This window comes from Oryx dammah, unplaced genomic scaffold, assembly GCF_014754425.2.
Source record: "Oryx dammah isolate SB20612 unplaced genomic scaffold, SCBI_Odam_1.1 HiC_scaffold_8, whole genome shotgun sequence".
Classification (NCBI taxonomy): Eukaryota; Metazoa; Chordata; class Mammalia; order Artiodactyla; family Bovidae; genus Oryx; species Oryx dammah.
The window spans coordinates 16,326,343-16,343,692 of record NW_024070192.1 but is presented as its reverse complement, the minus strand read 5'-3'; the positions used below and the strand labels follow the sequence as shown (position 1 = coordinate 16,343,692).

At 39.9% G+C, this 17,350-nt stretch overlaps 1 protein-coding gene across 4 annotated transcripts in view; it reads right to left on the bottom strand.

Annotated features, from left to right (window-relative positions):
• KANSL1 (KAT8 regulatory NSL complex subunit 1) overlaps positions 1-12,343 on the bottom strand; it is a 168,694-nt gene extending 156,351 nt beyond the window's left edge. For 3 of the 4 annotated variants that reach the window (XM_040245038.1, XM_040245042.1, XM_040245041.1), the window contains exons 1-2: positions 11,502-11,922; positions 10,602-10,741 (exon numbers count right to left, since the gene is read on the bottom strand). The gene's annotated coding sequence lies outside the window, so the exon portion shown is untranslated. Of the gene's footprint in view, positions 1-10,601; positions 10,742-11,501; positions 11,923-12,301 lie in introns of those variants that run through there. The other variant, XM_040245039.1, reaches the window with a different exon arrangement.
• Positions 12,344-17,350: the final 5,007 nt, after the last annotated feature.

The following is a 17,350-nucleotide window of genomic DNA, read 5'->3' as shown; positions in this document are numbered from 1 at the left end:
TAGTTGAGAGAATACTCTACAAGCATGAAAGCTGTCTAAATATCTATCTGCAGGGCTTTCCAGCAGAAGAGAAACTAGAGGTGCTCCAGGCAGTTCCTGTGTAGACAGAATTAGGCCCAGAGCGGAAACTGCAGAGGGACACATTTCAGCTAACATAATGACAAGCTTTCTAAGCTCCACACCAGAACCAACTGAAAGGGTGAGTCTTACTCTGAGTTATCTCTAAGAGCCCTCTGAGATACAAGCGGCTGAAATACTACAGGCAGGAAAATGGCAGGTATTAACAGTGCAGCATGAAAAAGTGAAAAGTAAAGCATTTACAGGAAAAAAAATCTAAGTTGTACCTAAAGGATGCCTGGCTTCCAGTCAAAAAAGTAATCTTAGAATAATTACAGAATGTTGCCTAAAGACAATGGGATTTCTGCATGCAAAGAGGGGTGGGACTGTAAATTCTACTGGCAACAAGGAAAAGACTGTGAAAAGAACATATTTTCCTATCCTAATAAATCATAATTAAGCTATATCTGAAATGTAACTGATTGGTTACCATAAATCTAGAAAAACAAAGCAATGCTGACAAAGATCCAGAGAAGTGTACATAAATGGAATGACTAAGAGACTGAAAGAGATTTCACTGCAGATTACATTTTAAAATCAATCATCTTCTGCTGAAAAACATGAAATGAAAGCCAAGGGGCACTATGATCAAAAATCAAACAGTATACCAATATTAAATACTAATTTATTCACCAAATCTTGGTACCATATATTAGGCTTTTAAACTTGAAAAGGTAGATCTTTTTTTTTCCACAAAAGATGAAAAGAAAGTTATGGAATGCTTTATCACCAAGTGGTATTTAGGGATAAGAATACTCAAGAAGTATATAAGTTCAGGTATATTAAGTCCCTTCTGAGGTCCTACCAGATAGAAATGACATGTGAGGCCTTAAATTTCTGAGGTTAACAATTTTCTTTTTATTTTAAACATTTCATTATGATGTTTCAAATGCACACAAAAATAGAGTAGTTTAATGAACTCCATATACCCATCACCCAATGAGGTTAACATCTTCTAAGATAACTGCCTCACCTCAAAACATCCCCTGGTGCCAACTAAGACATGACAATTGGCTGACAGCCCCTAAGAGACTCAGTAAGGCTTGCTGGTATAGTTCTTCTATTCTTTTACCTATATGTGTACAGCTGACCCTTGAACAACACAGGTTTGAACTGGTCCACTTACACTCGGATTTTTCCCAGTCAATACTTACTACACAATGCTCAGCTGAATCCCTGGATATAGAGCTGCAGATACAGAGGATCCACTCTACAATTACACGGGTCTTTTCTATTGCAGAGGTCAGCACCCCTAACTCTGCACGGTTCCATGTGTGTAATATATACATATACATTATTTTTTATATGTTTAGAATCTGCCTTATATATCTCTATATACTGAATTTTTCATTTATCATATACTCAATGTTCTTGCCTGGAAAATCCCATGGACAGAGGCGTTTGGCAGGCTACAGTCCATGGGGGCTGCAGAACAGTCGGACACGACTGAGCAGCTAAGCACATACACGACACACACAACATTCTAAGATACTGAAAGTTCTTTTAAAATATTGTTTAATGGCTGTATAACAACTCACCCTTAAATATGCCGTAATTTACCCATTAATCTCACTGCTCATTCAAGTTTATCCCCTATTCTTACTTGTATAAATAATGCTACAATGAATATCTTTGTTCACAAATTTTTCTATCTCTATTTTGCCCCTCTTAACAGAAATTCCCAGTAGAATTAGTGAATTAAAGGACAGTTTAAGGGTTTTTGATATGTACTGGCAAAATATCTCCCAGAAAACTTGGGCCCAATGCACTTCCATTAGCAGTTTTAGAGACCACCGTCTTACTATTTGATAGGTTAAAAAAAGTAGTATATAATTTTAATCTGAATTCCCTTGATTATGCATCAGAATAAAAATGTTTCTTATATGCTTCTTGGTCATTTGTATTTCTTCTTTGTGAACTCTAATCATGATCTTTGTCAGAAAGGCTTTTTTACTTTCTTTGGGCCTTAATAAAACTGAAAACCAGCTTAGATGGAGCCACATATCAGTGGCTTCAGCTCCCTCTCCTGGCCAAAAAATTACTACCATGATCCGGTTATTGCTATTCAGTCGCCCAGTCATGTTCAACTGTGACCCGATGGATTGCAGTTTACCATGACCCGGACCTAGATTTAAATACCTGTGTGTATGTGCTCAGTCACTAAGTCACGTCCAACTCATCTTCGACTGCACGGACTGTAGCCCATCAGGTTCCTCTGTCTATTAAAAGCTTGCCATTTCCTAGGTTGTTGCTACAAACACAATTTATACAGGGTAATAAAAGATAAAACATTATGTGTCTAAACCCATACTTAACAGAGATGTGATGGAAAAGGAGAAAGGGAACACCTGATCACTTGTATTTAATAATTAACATCACCAAAAATGTTTAAATTATAATCAGGTCACTGCCAAGTTACTTACTGGATGGAATATTACAACCCTAAAACTCATTTCTCTATACTTTATTTTCTTTTTAATGGCCACACTGCGTGGGCACTTAAGGGATCTTCATTCCCTGACCATGGATTGAACCTGGGGCCATAGCAGTGAAAGCATCAAGTCCTAACCCCTGGACTGCCAAAGAAGTCCCTATAACTTTATTCTAATAATGTAAAACATTCAAGTTGCCAGATGACACTGGGCTGTCAGCACACTGGTTATCTTCTCTTTTTTAAAAGCAAAAATATGAAAACAAAAACATCTACGTGCCCTTCATCATTTAATGAAGGATTAAAAAAAAAAAAAAAAAACCCTCTTTGTAATCCTTATTCCAAAGCTACAAAACTGCTCACACTAAACAGATTGGGTCCTACAGTTCCAAACGGTAAGCCAGGACTCGCGAATGGATGTAGCTAACTCAGCTTCTCCACTGATAATCTCCAAGATGCAATTCACAGGTTGGGCAGTGCAGTGCTCAGAAGATTCATTCATGCAACGCACATCTACTAAATGCCATCACTTTGCCAACAGTGACGATGACAGGCAGGACAGAGCCCCTACTCTCAGAGAACTGGGAAACTAGCTGTCTGGAGAAGGCAAAGCCTGGGTACTGTCTATGTCAGTTACTGCTGTTACTACACCTCCCTGCTATTAAAGAATTAGGAAGAGTATGTTTCTAGAACAGGGTAGCACTTTAAAAGGTGGTCATTTTAAACAGTGGCAGCTATTTGTGTGAAGATTTAGAGGCAAAAGAATAAGGTGTCCAGAAGGAATTGCAAGCAGTTGAGTGCTATTGAGTTGCAGAGCTCAGGAAGGAGTAGAGGAGACGACCTGGGCCAAGGGCCTGGGTGCTTGGTTTGAACTCCACCTCGAAAGCCAAGTAACCAATGGGGAGGAGACATACGGTCCTATAAAGAGACCATTTAGCTCTGGGGAAAATCCACTTGCAAATCATAGGTATATGGATGTGAGACTCATACAGTGTGAGACATAAACTTACCTAGGTTTCCCTCAGGAACTACCTAGGCTAAGAGGAGAGAAGGCCAAGACAAGGCAAGCACTGACTGAAAGAGACAAATGTCTGCACAGAAACTGAGAAAGAGCACCCAGAGGCAACAGCGATGACAGAAAGAGCCAGCACGCAGACCATTTGTACTTCACTGTGTCAGGCACTCACCTACATGCTTTTCATGTATTAATTCATTTCCTCTTCATGACAGTCCTGGAAGGTTAAGTGCCATCATTTTTACTATTTTCCCATTTTTCAGATGAGGTAGCTGAGGCACGGAGAGAGACACAAAGTACGTGCAGAGCTGAAATCTGAACCTGAAGGACTCACTCCAGAGACCATGTTCTGTATCACGGCTCTACAATGCCTTTCAAAGATGACAACAAGAAGCAGGAGGGACCACCACCACCATAGCCAGGGAGAACAATGGTCCATGGCGTCAAAAACCACAAGGAGGCCTCAGAAAGTCAGGACAGAAAGGGATGCCTCCGTAAGGGCAGGTACAGTGGAGCACACGGAAGAGGCTAGACAAATACTTCACTGGCAAAGGGACCAGCAACTGCAGTTGAAGAGTTCTGTGTTTGTAAAAAGTGAGAGACTTGAGTGTGTTTAGAAGCTGATGGACAAGAGCCAACAGGGAACGGGAGGGTAAAAATAGGTTGGGAAAAGGGACAAATGACAGACAGAGGTCTCTATGAGGAGGAAAAAATAGCTCGAGAGACCAGAGAGGTGGCCTAGTATGAGAAGAAACAAAGACAGGGGTAGGGTGGGCCCAAGAAGGGTCTCTTCCCCACAGGCTCTGTGGAAAAAGGTTTTCTGTGTAAGCAAGGGAGCTGCCTAACTTCTGAAGAATCCTCCACAATAAGATGCTTTTAGAATTGTAGCATTATATGTGTTGATTCTTTTACTCCTGTTTTCACTCTTACCCAGCTGTCTCATTAAACTATGATCTAGGTGGCAGATCACAAGATGATTTCGAAGAAAAAAATCTAGCGAAAACTAAAATCACTAGATTGTTCAGAACCAAAATATAATTCTTGAAAAAGATAGTATTTTTCTATTTCTTCAAGTCAAGTATGTAAGTATATTCTCTGAGCTTCCAGAACTTACGATGGCTACCCCCTTTGTCCTCAATGCCCAGAGCTGCTCTCCCGCTCACGACTTGACTTCTCTCCCCAGCTCTGCCTCGGCATGGTCAGCACCCTCTCTGGCCTAGTCAAACGGCCCTTCCTCCCCCAGTCCAAACAATTACCCAACAGGTCCTCTCAGGACAGGTAGACAGGAGAAGGAATTTGGGAACTAGCCTCTGATGACAATTAACAGAGCAATTTCATAGCACGTATTTATCAAAAGCAGTCCCAGACCACTGTAAAAAGCTGAGGAAAGTAATGGACTCTTACTCTCCATAAAATGCACACAAGCAAAATCACACAACTGCATTAGATGCTCAAAAAGCCGTCAATTTTCACGTATTTTATCCATAGAATACTTGGTTGGATAAATAGTGGAGCAAGATGGCTCACTCTAGCCATCATCAAAGGTCTATTCACCTTCCCTGGCAAATAATTTATACAAGTTTAGTTTGCTGATATCCTAACCTCCCAGAGAAAGAAGGCATTAAAATTGAGGGGAGAGCTGCTGGAGGCTGGAGCAAGGCCAGTAACAGCCGGATACTAAGGTAGGCGATCAAGAAAGTAGATTAATCAGACAAAAGAGTATGAAGACTGGCCCAAGAGTATGAAAGATATGCACACACTACTCCATGAATACAGTTTACCTTACGACCTGCAAAGACACATTATATCTCAGCACAGTATAGTTAGAATGTACATAGGGAAAATCTTCTGTAATTCTGAATTATTATTTAAAATAAAATTTGTACAGGGTGCTTTCTTAAGGAGGCAGAAAAGCATGTAATATCTATTAGAAAAATTTTCAAAACTTTCACAGTATTAATATGAGTTTCATGAGAGGAAACCATCAAACAAAAGGGTGTAACTGGCCTGCAGAGAAAGATTTTGAAACAAAATAGTAGCCAGACCATCATGTGTCTATACGCTGTGTCACAAAGGTTGAACTTTACCCTCAAGACAAACAGGAGGGGAATGGAAGCAGAGGGCGGGCCATATCAACTGGGCCACAGGAGGAACTTCCTCAAGGGCCCGCTATCTCTGGAATGACCCATACTGTCCATTCCCAAAAGAAGTCAAATGTTGGAGGATAACCATGCCTGTTTCTTCAAATATGGCATCTAATTGAAGATAAAACATCTCTCTATTCACACAGACAAGGTGTTAATTTGAGACATGTACCTGGGCCTAATTTTACGTAGTAAGGAAATCCCAAGGTTTCATCAATTTCCACAAAGGACGAGACATGCAGAGCAGACTGTAACCTTGACCTTAATCTTTCAAATCGGAATTTTACCGATAGCTAAACAAAAAGAATATTACCACCTTCTAAAGTGTCAATTTTATATAAATCTAAAGTCTCAACAACAAAAATCTAGACATTAAAGACAAGATAAACAAGGTCCTACTCTATAGCACAAGGAACTATATATCCAATACCCTGCAATAAATATTAATTGAAAAAAATCTGAAAGTGATTCAGTTATGTATCACTTTGCTATACACCAGAAACTAACAACCTTGTAAATAACTATACTTCAATAAAAATAAATAAATTTAAAAGGACAAATATATGAGACACCTAAAGAAATAATCTACTTCTTTAAATCATGTGACCAATTTGCACCCAAATTTTCATTTCCTATGTATAAGTGTTGGAGATCTGCTACCCTTGATGAATAACATTAGTCTATGGGGCTGTCAAGGCTAAAGGATGCTGTTATGAGTTGAACGGTGTTCCCCAACCCTCAGGAAGATATTCTGGACTCCTAACTCTGCATACCTCAGAATGTGACGACAGTTGGAGAGTCTTTACAGAGATAACCAAGTTAAAATGAGGTGATTAGAATGTGCCCTAATCCAATATGACTGCTGTCCTTTTAAAAAGGAGAATTTTTGAACAAAAGAGATACATACACAGAGAGAACTCTGTGCAAAGACTGGAGTTATGTGGCTAAAAGCCAAAGATGTATCAGATGCTAGAGTAAAGGCATGGAAGACATCCTGCCCAAGGGCCCTCAGATGGAGAATGCCCCTGCCCTCAGACTTCTAGCCTGCAGAGCTCAGAGAAATACATGTCTGTTGTTTAAGCCACTTACTTCATGCCACTTTGTTATGGCAGCCCTAGCAAACAGATGTCATGAAGAAAATTAGTAGATCATGTTTACTGAGCACATACCAAGTGTTATTCTAAGCACTTCGCATCAACAAACTCATTTAGTTGTTACAAAATCCACCCCAGGATCTAGATACTATAATTATACCCTTTTCACAGATGAAGACACCAGGTCTCTAAGAGGATAAAAAACTTGCCCAACAGCAGACAGAGCCCCCAGTATGACCACTAGCTATAAGGAACTATGATTTATAGTCATTATTTTAATAGCAGTGGCAGTCACTAAGCCAAACACTATGTACTTCACAGACATAATATACACAACAATTGTCTGAAGTACATGTTCATTTTTGCTTCCAATACAAAGCAGAACCCTGACTCTCTAAGAGATTTTCTTAAAATTTCTTAAAATTGCCCCACATCTCACAACCAAGAATGTGACAGTGAATCTAACTGCCAACTTGAGGAGATAAACAATGACAATCCTTTTTTTATTAATGCTTTAAGTGCAAGTGAAAATTTTCAATGTCTGACCTTGCAATTCAATACTAGAAATCTAAATCTATGAATTCAAAATCCTTCAAGATCCCAGGAGAAAACAGGCCCTAGATTACAGTATCCCTTGTCTACGCATCCCTTCAACTGTTCAAAGGCTGTCTGCTCTCTCATCTGTGATCCTTGACTTTTCTCTAACTTCCAGACACAGGAGAAGAAAAGATGTAAGGACTGAGATACTGCTTTTAAGTTGTTGGTTTTTTTTTTAATTTAATTAAATTTGTATTTAATTTTTAAATTTTGATACCAACATCAGAAAGTGTGAAAAAATAAAATACAGTGAGAAGTCTCCTTCCCACTCTGTCCTCTACCTGCCCAGTTCCTAGACATCACAGGCAACCAACGTCACCACTTTCTTGTTTACTCTTCTAAAGTGATTTTTTATGCATATACAACAAGCCAATATAAATTCTTTTCTCCCTTTTTTTTTCAAAAAAAAAGAAACCACACAATACATATCATACACACTGCTCTGCATCTTGCTTTTATCAACTGTATAACTTGTAGATCTTTACATAGCCTTTTTAATCATTTTAATTGCATCCTTCTGTCTGTCAAGAATACTTTTTACTTGCATTCATTATAGTTCAGTCTAGTACACAAAGCACCAGCACACAAGGCTACCAGCAGTCCCTGAGAGGTACCTGAAATGACTGATGGTGGACCCATGACACACCAAAGGCCTTGTGTCTCTTCGCTCCATCTCATCTTCACTTTTTGGTCCAATCCTCCTCCTCCCTGCTCTTCCATTTCACCCATGCCCACGCCCTAACCCTGACAACTGGACCTGAAAACATCAAATATCACTGATACTGCTTAGTCATGGCTAGCACTGAAAAAGCTGCAGACCCCTGATAGAAAGAGAACGGGAGAAATAATTTCCATAGGAACTAATTAACAAGAGTGCCTTCAATTGATGAGTTTTTTGGGGAGTTAGATTTCCTTTATGTTATTTATGTTTTCTTTGGTGCTTTGGTTCTTAAAAAGGATAAACATTAGCACTATTTTCTACCAGCCTGGGAACATAAATAAATACACACTGAGGTCTAACATTTGAGTAATGCCTACAGAACTAGAGTTCATTTTGAAATAAAATAATCAGAGACAAAGTGTAAAACTATAGAAAATTAATATTTTGGCTCCAAAGGATATATTCATTTTAATTAACCCATTTTTTACTTAAAAATAAGTAATTGCAACCTGAAAACACATCTCAGAAACATTTTAAAGCTATTCACAATGGAAAAAAAGAATAAAGTTCTCTCTCCCTTTTTTATTTTCCGTCCTGCAAATTCAATGATATCCTGTTCTCCCCACCAAGAAAGTGCCTTTTTCCCCCTGCCCAGTTCAAACACCATAGTTTTTAAGGTTTAAGTCATAAAAGGAGGAGGAAAATGTTAACAAATAAAAAATTTGTTTAGACTCAGAAAAGGTCTTCAACTGATCAAAGGATTAAATTAAGGCAGTCACATAATTACATTCTTAAGCAGTTAACAGGTGGTAACTCAGTCTGGAGTACTGACTTCACTGTCTATTCCTATCATGCCAGAGACCTTTGGTGCAACTGCAAGGATTACTGTAGAACTTACCCAAGTTCCAAGACTTAGAGGTAAAATGTCATATTTAAAAAAACAGGCCTCTGTATATCTAATCCATTTTTAGAACCAAAATGACTATGAAATAAAAATCTAATATACTGATCCCCAGTTCCTCGGGTTTCTAGTTGTTCTTGAGTCGCTAAGTTGTGTCCAACTCTTTGCGACTTCAGGGACTATACATAGTCCACCAGGTTCCTCTGTTCATGCAATTTCCCAGTATTCTTATACTAGAGTGGGTTGCCATTTCCTTCTCCAGGGGATCTTCTTTACCCAGAGATGGAACCGGAGTCTTCTGCCTTGGCAGGCGGATTCTTTACCACTGAGCTACTAGTGAAGCCCAGGGAACTAGTACCTGTTGATATCCCCTGGTCTGCTTCCTAAAGATAACAGAGGCCACTGGGTCCTGGCACTAAACACCCAATATCAAAGAGGAATATTCTTGTACAAGGTCCTCCAGTTCCTACAGGTTCAGGACTTCTGGCGGGGTTCCCCACGCAACGCCACCAACTCTACAGGGAGAATGGCTGGAAAAACTGAGTCTCTCTGACTTCCTTTACAGTAATATAGGCACTCCTCAGCCAACAATAGCAGCTGGAACATAAATGAAGATGTGAACTCAGTCTACATTTACCTAAAAATTCCCCGCAAGTCAAGTGTTTAGTTTACACAGACTGAATTAATACCTGACGTATTCACTGCATTAATTTGGAATTCCACAGGGCAGGTTAACAGACAATAATCTAACTACAGTAGTATTTAGCTCTGAAGGAAGTCACCTGTACCATCCAGTGAAGCTTGTGGGGGGCTTCCATTACTCCTATCCTTCCCCATCCTTCCTCCCTCCCATTTTCCTCCCTGCATGTATCTTAAGCTTTATCCTCTGTTTAGTCTTTCTTAATGGAGAGAGTTTCCTGGCCATTTAAGTACAAGAAACTGGAAGTAGCCAAGAGAAAGGAGAACAACCACGTAATTGAGAGCTTTTTCATGTACAGATCATGTTCTCACACTGCCCCCAAAGAGGTTTATCTTGTGAGGTGAAACATGGCACAAAGTGCTACCTGTTGAGAAAAATAGTACAAATTTGCATGCAAAGGACTAGGGAATAGCAGGAAAACTCTCCCACAAAGCTATAGATATAAACAAACAGGTCTTAGAATGTTCTAAACATAAATCAAGTTTCAGAGTAAATAAATGGCTAGTGACACATCTTCTGTAACACATGAATCAGCTACAGATTTGCAAGAGTGGGACACACCCTAACACCTATGATAATACTAAAGGACCTGTTTGAAAGTGGACCCGGCTGTCTGAATTGCCAGTCCATCCTACTGACACTGGAACAGAATTTTACAACTGTGTGGGGTTGTCATAATTTAAAGCTAAAAAATAAACACATCATTATCATGAAAGTTAATTTGAGAACTTCATTAATATTTTAACACCAATAATTAAGGACAGGAGCAATACAAAGGAGTAACCAATCAGTTCTAGGAGGCAAACACAAGGGAAAGAAAAGTCAGGTAAGACGGTTGAAAAACTGCAAATACAAAAACTAAAAACACCTCAATTCTAAAAAAAAATAAAACGAGACCTTTATAATTAAAAAACAACAACAACAACACACACACATCTTACCTTAAGAGGCATCCAAGTAGCATTCATAGTGTCAGGAGTAGTTCAGGCAATAATACTCAGAAACGAGCAAGAATGGAGTCAGTAATTCCCCAGCCACCAAGTATGAGCAGGTAGGAAAATTTTTTGTTTCAAAAAGGTATCTGAAAAAGAGAGGACTTTCATTTAGACTTTTTAAAAATAATCCAAAAATAAGCATGTAGTTTAAACTATCTGGACAGAGATTCAAAGTACTATTTGCCTCACCATTTTAAAAAAATGTAGAAAATAATTGTTCCTTTTGGAAAAGGACAAATGTGTGTGGTGTATGTTTCTCCACAGGTATGAAGAAATATATTTTTCCATAAAATTGGATTAAATGTGTAACACATATTTCAGATAATATAAAATAGCTTATTAGAATTATTTCTCAAATAGAAAAATGATTGTCCAGGGTTACTTCATAAACACTATTAAAAAGTGATTTTTTTAATCTGATCACTAAAAAATGCCCTTGCCACATTTAGTTTTAATAAATTAAACCCTCTCTGATCATTTTGATTGTCCTAAATTTTCTTGCGTTTAAGTTGCAGAGCCCATTCTATGTAAAAAATAATAAGCCATTCTTGACTGAAGTGCTACAAATAAAAGACCCTTCTTTCCTAGAAATCTTTAATAACAGGCCAAACAATTTTGAGCCAAGTTTGTGTGGAGGTAGGAGGATGGATTAAATGACCTCTTGTAGGATTCGTGCTCTCGTCCTAGGCCTGAATGAAAATTCCAGCTTAACCAGTTACTGCTTCGCTTAAAATGGAGGCTTGCCCGATTAGGGACAAAATAACAGCACCCACCTCTGTAAAATAAATTTTTAAAAATTCAAAGCCTACAGTACCCTCATTTTTAAGAAAAATTAAAAATAAAAACCTCTGGAGTGGATTTGTTCTTGCTATGCGTTTGTCACTTCGGCGTCGAAGACTTGGCATCACTTTCCTTACGCTCGTGGGTTTTTTTTTTTTTTTTTTGGTGGGGGGAGGGTTGGGGGGAGTTTGACTTCTGACCCAAGTCCAGGGAGGATTTAAGAGCCCCTCCATAATCCCCAACGCAAGAGCTAAGGGGCGAAGAGAAAGGGGAGAGCCCGAGTTCCCACCCCTCCCCCCACCCTAGACCCCAGTCCCAAATCGACCCCCCTTCCCGCAGTGAGGCAACTCCTTCTGCCCCAAACCCATTGTTAGGGAGGGGGCGCAAGGGAGAGGGGGCTCAGGGCAGGGCGCCGGCGGCCGTTGCTCCGCTCGCTTCTGGAAGGGGGCGGCCCGCGGGATGCAGCTTCCCTTCCTCTCCGCGTCGGTCCGTCCCACCTCGGCTCGGCCTGGCGCCCCGGGCAGTGCTCGGCGCCCCCGGCCCCGGGCCCGGCCCAGCCCGCCCCCCGAGTACCAGGCCCCCGACCCCGAGGCCCGCAGCCCGAGGCCCAGGCCTGCGGGTGGGCGCGGGGCGGGGGTCCCTATGCCCCACACACGCGTCCCCGCTCCCCCAGCTCAGTCGCTTCCAGGGCCCTCGGCGGCGCCCGCTCCCCGGGCCCGTCGGCCCCCCGCCTCCCGGCCGGGCCGCCCCCTCGGGCTCCCGCCGTTGGGGCCGCCTCCCCTTCCCCACCATCACCCCTACCGACTCGTGCCCCCACCCCCCGGGGCACCAGTGCCAACGGCGGCTCCCCCGGCCCCCGGACCTACCTGCACAGCTCAACCAAGCCTAGAAGTGGGGGCGGGGAATCTTCCGCCCTCCTCTATCTCTCATTGGCCCTTCCGGGGGACATAGGGATCTCTATTGGCTGGCGCGAATGTCCGTCAGAGTGCTGGGGCGGGACAGAAGGGGAGAGGGATGCTGGTGCCTTGGCGTCTCTGTCTCTGTGTATCTCGCTGTCTCTGTCTCGGAGCTTGGAAATGAGAGACATTTGGATGAGAGGACTGGAAATGGGCCTCAGGTGGCAGAAATAGAAACAGGGATCCTAGCAGAGCTTCCCGCAAGTCTGTCACTCCGAACCCCCTACCTAAGTCCCCTTTATATCCTCTTCCCCATCACCCCCAACCCCGGCCCCTCACCCTTGTAGGTTCTTCATCCAGGAAGCGTTGTGAAGAAAACTCGAGGCCGGAAGGCCACAGAGGGAGATTTTATATATGTATATAAAATACACACATACAAATACTTATATAGAAAGTCAACCAGATATAAGGTCACAAGGGCCTGGAGAGGAAAGGACACACATCTGAGATATAGCCAAAATAAAGAATAAAAAAATCACTCTAAGAGCTGGTAACGTGGTTTCCTTCTGGGAGGGGAGCTGAGGGGATCAGGTGTGAGGAAGACTTACATTTCACTATATATCCTTTTGTATCTTTTGATTTTAAAGATTTCAATTTTTTCCATATATATATTTTTTTTAATTACGTGGCTTAAATTTTTAAATAACTATAAAGTGGCAAAACCAGGGGGACAGTTAAAGTGGTGGTCTGGACAAAGAGGGACAGCATGTAGACTTGGTGAGGAATTTTAGTTTTTAGTATGTTCATTTCCAGATAGCAGGGGTAAAACCAAGTAGAAGTGTTCAGGGAAAACTGCAGTTATGGAATTCAGGAGGGGGTGGATAATCTGGGGAGATGATAGAGTTCTTCACATAAGATGGCAATCAGTGACATGCTAAAGGATGAACTCCCTGTAGAAACAGAAAAAAATATCCACAGTAAAGTAAGGAGCGTGAACAGAAACAGAAAGACGGTTGGTGAGATAAGAAAAACAAATAATGAAGAGGTATGAAAGTTAAGGGAGGAAGGGTCTCTGGAAAAATAAAACAATAAAACTATGAGAATCTCACAGATGGTACGACTCATTTCAGGGACCCTCTTTAGCCTCATGCAATAAGAATGAGATCTTGCTATACACCTGAAACTAACAACATTGTAAATCAACTATACTTCAATTAAAAAAATTTTTTAATTAAAAAACAAGAGCGAAAGCCAAGAGAATACTAAAAAAGCAGAGTTCTTAACTTTTTCATACCATGTACCCTTCTCAGAATGTTTTTAAATATATAACAAATATACCCAGAAACTCAAAGGAACAAGTTATATTAAAATACAATTTTCAGAATGTTTTTAAATATATAACAAATATACCCAGAAACTCAAAGGAACAAGTTATATTAAAATACAATTTTCAGAATATTTTTAAAGTTTAATGTAGTGGTATATGTGCTTTATATTAAATCCATTAAATACTAAGATCTAGTGGCGAGCCTAAAGACCACCATTATTCTGAGGTAGTAAATGAGTAAAAATAATATTTCAAGATATCCACAAAAACCATCATAAGAAAACACCTGTGATTTCTACTGGTAACAAGATCACAGGTACTGATAACACTACTTGATTTGTTATCTCCATTTATAGTTGAGGGAAATATTAATTTTCTGTTGGACTTTAGCAAAAATAAAGGTACATTACTTTTCCTTATCCAAGTTCATGGATTTCCTAATCTATGGATTTCAGGTTAAGAAACCCAATTTGAAAGAAATCATCCCCTCCACACACCCACACAGGGATGTGACCCTGCTTCCCCCTTCCCCACCTCTATGTCTCTCTTACCCTTCCCCACTTGCTCCAAGCACCCTCTAGTTCCCAGTCCTGCCTGAAGATGTCTGACATCTAAGAATAGGGGTGGTGAGCGAGGGTTGCAGGAAAGATATACGTATACACTTTGCCTGTCTTCAAAAAAAAGAAAGAGAAAGCTCTGAGGTATATTGCAGGTCGAAAAAGATGGGGAAAACAGCATCATTCATTACCAAGAGGAAAAACAAATTATAAAAAGAAAACATCTTTTTATCAATTAAGAAAGAATCTTTGAATTTACTAATATTGTTCAAGTCAACCCTAGAAAATATGTGCAATTCAATATCTATTTGATAATTCTTTAAAATGAGGCAAAAAAACAATACCTACCTCCTAGGGGTTTCATGAGGATTAACTTAGTTAATACATATAATGAATTGAAAATAGTGCCTGACACAGGCTAAACACTCAATTTTAAACTATCTCTATTATTATATTTGATGTCTTATTTTCAAGAACATTCCATGAAATTTTCTGGTAAGATTATTTGTATTAATGACTTCAGTTCAGTCGCTCAGTCGTGTCCGACTCTTTGCGAACCCATGAATCGCAGCACGCCAGGCCTCCCTGTCCATCACCATCTCCCGGAGTTCACTCAGACTCACGTCCATTGAGTCAGTAATGTCATCCAGCCATCTCATCCTCTGTCGTCCCCTTCTCCTCCTGCCCCCAATCTCTCCCAGCATCAGAGTCTTTTCCAATGAGTCAACTCTTTGCATGAGGTGGCCAAAGTACTGGAGTTTCAGCTTTAGCATCATTCCTTCCAAAGAAATCCCAGGGCTGATCTCCTTCAGAATGGACTGGTTGGATCTCCTTGCAGTCCAAGGGACTCTCAAGAGTCTTCTCCAACACCACAGTAGCAAATTAAGAGTGATAAGGTTAGCCCAGACTCTTGCTTTTCATTTAAATGCTGCAAAGTTAGAATACTCCACTTTTTCCAGTTACATTTTCATCCTTCTAGGGGGACATAGCCTCAGTGCCTCTTTAAAGGGATTGTAAACTTGGGGAAAAAAAGGTCTGGCAACTCATATTACAAAGGGCTAATTTCCATAATGCTGTTTATAAAGACTTCCTACAAATGAATAAATAAAGCCTAACAATCGTGATACACTGCTGGTGGGAGTATAAACTGGTACAGCAACTTTGGAAAAGACTTTGATATAATCTAATAAAAGTTAAGATATAAATACTTTATGGGAACAGTTTGACTACTACATGCATATTTAGGAAATACAGAATTTTAAGGGTCAGGATGACTGTACAAGAATATTCATAGCAGCATTGTTCCTCAGTGACACAGAGAAAGGAAACATCCCAAATGTCTACCAAGCATAAAATGACTAAATTGCAATATATTTGTACAGTGAAAACTAATGAATTATGGTTATATTCAACAACACGAATAATTTTTTACAAAGGTAACATTGAACACACAAAAAAGCAAGATGCTATATGTATATATATATATATATATATATATAGTATTACTCCATTTATATAGAGTTTAAAAGCAGGCAAAACTAAACTATATTCTTTAGGGATACATAGATCCCTAAAGGTAAAATAAAGAAAAAGAAGGAAATGAACACAAAAGTCAAGGGAGCAAGTAAGGGGCAGAAGGAATTTTGTTTGGGAGTAGGGGGTTGTTATCAGGTGATGGGTACACAAGTATTTGCTCTGTAACTATTTATTTAACTGTACTCTCAAACTTATATATATATATTTGTTTGTTTGTTTGTTTTTCTGACTGCATGTTATATTTCACAAAGGAAATGTCAAGAGGGAGGGGCCGTATGTATACTTATGGCTGATTCATGTTGATGTTTGGCAGAAACCAACACAATTCTGTAAAGCAATTATCCTTCAGTTAAAAAAAAAATTTTTAATCTTTGTAGGAAAAAAAATGGATAAATAATATGACAGAAATTTCACAAAAAGGAAAATAAAAATGGCTCTTAAATAAATGAAAAGATGCTCAACTTTATGAAAAGACATAAAAATTCCACTGAGGTAATCCCTGGCAGTCCAATGGTTAGGACTCCAAGCTTTCACTGCAGGGGCCCAGGTTCAGTCCCTGGTTGGGGAACTAAGATCCCACAAGCCATATGGCATGGCTGAAAAAAACAAAACAAAAAAACTCCACTGAGATACAAACAGGTCATGATGATAACGCTAACACATTGTGTTAGCAATGGAGAGGAGAAATACATTTTTTGTATCACTGGAGAAAATATAAATTGTTCCAATATACATGGAGGGCAATTAGGTAATAGCCATCAAATTTATAAATGCAAATAATCTTTAATTTAGCAATTCCACGCCTAGGAATTCATTCATTCCTCAAGTATTTATTGAGCACCTACTATGTATGTGGCAGGCACTGCTTCATGCTCTAGAATTCATCTTCTCCATTCTATGAAAAGTCTGGGAACATAGAGCTGTTTATTATTTTTTAATATTAATTTACTTATTTATTTTTTGACTGCATTGGATCTTATTTGCATCACGTGGGATCTTTCATTGCCACGTACAGACTCTCTAATTGTGGGGTACAGGCTCAGTAGTTGCAGCTCTCTAGTTGCTCTGTGGCACATGGGATCTTAGTCCCCTGCCCAGTGATCAAACCCATGTTCCCTGCCTTGCATGGAGGGTTCTTAATCACTAGACCACCAGGGAAAACCCAGGGGCTGTTTATTATTACTGTGGAATTACTCATGAGAAAGAAGGCTTGCATCTCAATGAGATAATTAAGACTATGTCAGAGCACATTAAACAAAATGAAAAAAGTATAACAAACATTTCCCTACTTACACGTTTTTAGATAATCTGCATATACATGGTTATTGGTCTGGTTTTGGAACACTGTTTGTAATAGAAAGATGAGGGGAGTAAAACTTAAATGCATGTCATTATAGCAGTGGTTGAATAAATTATGATTGGCATCTTTGTCACCAGGGCTATCTTCATGGGCATACGACCTGTGCAATCACACAGGGCCCCACACTCAAAAGGGCCCCATGCTTTGCTGTTGCCTCTTGAAATTCTGAATAATTTCACTTCTGAACTTGAGTTTTGTAGGTGAAGTCTGATGCAGCAATGAAGCCAATGCATGAGCAG